We start from the raw sequence: 4,195 nt of genomic DNA, 5'->3' as shown, positions 1-4,195 counted from the left end.
ATAGATAGATAGACATATAGACATATAGATAGATAGACATATAGATAGATATATGGGGGTTTCCTTATACAGGAAAAATATGGGGACTCTTGTTAAAGCATCGACAGTAAAATTCTGTAGAAATATGTGGGCCTGGTCAAACCTCAATCATGAGAGCCACAACACCGATATGAATATCAAAAATATTTATTTTGTAAAAAGGTTTTCTTTATAAAAAGACATAGAAAAAGAAAAAAAGAAAAAAAGCAAAAATATTGTACATTGAATACTATAGAATGCATACTAGACAAATTCCAGACTATCAAGTAAAATGATACTTCAAGTGCATATAGATGCAGGTGATCTTCATTTCATCCCACATGTAACGGTTCTACTAGTTTCGCCCAAGGGGGCTTCGTCAGGAACCAATGGGGGGCAGTAGTCTGAGCAAACAAAGAGTATATCAATGAACAGGAACATATAAATCATAATATATACAAATAGTCACATAAATTGATTATATCGGTACATACAAACGTGTCTGGTTGACCATAGAGTTTAACACAATCATCGTTTACCATAGAACATAAAGATAATGTATTTGATTTAAATAAACGAAGGTCGAGTTAATGGAGTATCTGTGGTAGCTGTGGACTTTAACGAAAAAAATTATAAAAATAATAATTATAAAGAATATATTTACCTGTAAAAGTGGACTAAAAAAAACCTGAATGATTGGCCGTGATTGGCTCAAAGTCCCAGATGGAAAATCCCAGATAGATGGAAGGAGGGATGGGAAAAAGAGGAAATGATCCTCTTAAGCATGCGGGTAGGATCGCCGTGCAATGCACAGAGCCTGGATGCAAGCCTATAGAGGAAGAGGAGCCGGAGGCAAGCAGGTACTGTAGGTACAGAATAAAAATATTAGGAATATTGGAAATTTAACAAGTAAAAAAGGAAAAAGAAAAAAGGTAACCAAAAAGGAAGAAAAATTGCGATGGACAGACAACTGTAGAGAAATATGTGTAAAAGAATTAATGATTATTACCTGATTAAAATGATGATAGAAAGAATGGGAAGATTGATGATGAGGTAGTCTCAGAAGAGATGGATATAATTCATCCCAAGAGGTTTCTGTCAATACTATACTGCACAAAATAGGAAGTCATTCACTACATCATCAGATTGTATAATGACAGATTAGTTTGAAAATTAATTATTAAAACTGCAAACGACAGCAGTAATAAAGATAATATTAATATAAATATTAATATAAATATAAACGCCTATATAGGCTGCAAAGTATCAAACGAATCTAAATTAATTAGAAGAATGTAGCATTTTTTGTGTAATAATTCAACTTTATAGTTGTTATACCTATCATAGTAATAGGGGTATAGCATAAAAAGAAAATGCAAATACTAATCTAATTAAAAGGAATAATGGTAATGGTTTTACCTGATTCTAGTTGCAATAATAACTGCCGAGAATAGGGCAGATAAATTGCCCAGGAGAACTGTATAGTCCAGATACTGAATAGTGAAAAATAAAAGAAAGAAAGTCAATCCAGGAAAAAATATATTTCCTCATTGTTGACAGATAAGTGAGTAAAAAGTATATTTTCACAAAGTCTGCAAGTGGCAACAAAGTATCACATCCAGATTGTTGTGAATAATGAATTAAACTTGGAAGGAAAGAAAATAATGAAATAATGATGAGACAATGGTAGATGCAAGCATACCTATGACCTGCTGTTGCCTCTGTATACCAAGGAATGATTCCTCTGGCAGAGCTCACGCTGACACATCAGCTGTGCGGCTCACTAATAAGCTGCCCTCAATCAGAGTGAGATGATACACAGCTGAGTAAGGGGCAGCTCCTCACTCTAAGATGGGCGTGGTAATCACGGCAGATGTCATGGGGATTGCCCATAGGAACCACAGGGACCGCGTCTGCGCAGAAGAAAAGCATCCCTCTAGGAGATGCTGAATCTAACGCGCCGGCGCGGGGAAGGGGAACTCCTGGGAAAGTGCACCAGCGTCACAAATGACGCATCAGTGCCTACCATATGGGTGCCGTGAAGAAGCGGACGCGCACTAACACTCAAGCCTCCGCTTGAGTTCAGATCAGTGACGCTGAGCTGGTGCGTGCCCCCTAGCGCCCAAAATGGCTTGCAGCAATACTAATAGATGTCTGATGATAACGGCAGTGTGCTAAAGTGCAGGAGATCAATGCTGGTGATAGGAGAGCATGCAAAACAAGTTTGAATCCGTGTCAGGCAAATAAGTGAAAATAGATGTGGGGAAAGGGGGAAGAAGAGAAAAGGGGAAAAAAAAAAAAAAAAAAAGAGAAAAAGAAAAAGAGGGAAAGCAAAAGTAAATGTAAGTATAATAATTGGGAAATAAGAATTGGTGAAAAAAAAAAAAAAAAGGGAAAAAAATATTGTTTAATTAATTATAAAGAATATTAAAGGAATATAATATTATTTATAAAATCAAAATTAAGAAAAATAATAAAAAAAAAAAAAAAAGGGGATGGAAAAAATAATAATAATAATAAGAAAAAAAAAAAAAAAAAAAAAAAAATCCACTTATATCTTATTATAGGGTGGATTTAAACACCCGTGCTCCCCCCATTTAAGACAGAGCTCTAACATACTCTAGTTGATCTTCCTGTTAACCTCACTCATGTGCCACATTTATTGTGACAATTTGATCTTTCTATGTGCTTTCTCTAACTACTGAAACACTAATATATTAATTTGTTTATTTCTTTTGCCGTGTCATACCAGCTGTTCATTATTACTGCACATTATCGTTCCTATTGTTTTAAGGGACAGGCCTCTTCTTTACCATCTTGCTTGTTTGATATCGTTCGGCTAGCCAATCAACGAGAAAGTAATTACCTCTCTGTCAAGATGGTGGAATATTGTGGTAAGGAGTGGGAGGGATTTATAGCTGAGGTGAAGAAATCTAGGATCAAGGATGAGGCTTCGGAAGATGATGCTAATTCCTTTTTCCTGGGTTTACAAAAATTAGTTGAAAAGAAAACGCGCCTATTCTGGCACAAGGAATTCTTTCAACAATACATCAGTACCAAAATTGTGCCTTGGGGTTTAAGGATACAAATATTTCCAAATATTAACAAAGTAGAAGCAAATGTCAAGGCAGCGTGGGAGCTTAATTTACAGAACTGTTCGTTTAATATGATGAATATTTTGTGTGAACAATATAGCCGTGATATGAGCAATATTGATTGTGAGATCAAAGACTGGCAAGACATTAATCACAATGTACGTTCATATGTTGACTATTCAGCATATGATGATCAACTTAAAGTCCATTTGACCAAGTATGCCACTAACCTGATTAAAACTAAGGAAAATAAATACCAAAGAGATAAAAGGGCATATGACAATGCTCAGGCATATAGATGGCCGAGTAACCCTCAGCGTAAAAATGTTAATGTAAAGAAATCCTTTGATAAGAAAAGCTCCCCTAAAAATAGTCCTAGACGTCAGTCTGATACATCTTCTCTGTCATCTGCATCTTACTTTCCAGTTGAGAGACGCACTGACACAGATAACAAAAAGAGAAAAAACGATCTAGACAGGAGCCTGCAGGAGGTCACTCGATCTCAGTTTCCTCTAAAGGATAAACGATCCCGTGCTCAAAGATCGCGTACTAGTAATTCCAGTAACAACACGAGCATTTTCAGTAATACTTCTCTTACGCTGCCTATCTCTACTACAGGGTTAGTTGCAACATCTACCCTGGCTCCACCTATGACCCCCATGCCACATAGTTCCAATCATGTAACATCTAATGTTTCATCAGAACTACGCACTGCACCCATATTTACTGTCGATAGGAAACACAGTGCAGGCACACAGAGTACCCAGCAGACAGTAAAAGATCAGGTCCCGGTCCCCACAATGATGTAGACCGGGACACAACAAAAGTAAAAAATATTATTAACCTTTCTCCCTATCCTTTAACCACAGATCAAGAAAAGGTTCTTCAACTTGGTCTCTCATTCTGCCCAGATGGCGAGGCGGACAAATTTGAACTGGTAAAAGACTTGCACCTTTTCGCTAGACGATTAATGTACAAGGTACTTTACGATAACGCGGCTAATCCCTCTAACCCCTCTATCATTGACAACACTGCCTTAGACAATGTTTCCCTGCAGGAGTTACAGGCCCTACAGGACCTAA

Source organism: Rana temporaria, chromosome 8 (genome assembly GCF_905171775.1).
Source record: "Rana temporaria chromosome 8, aRanTem1.1, whole genome shotgun sequence".
In the NCBI taxonomy this organism is placed as follows: Eukaryota; Metazoa; Chordata; class Amphibia; order Anura; family Ranidae; genus Rana; species Rana temporaria.
This window is presented reverse-complemented; position numbering follows the sequence as displayed.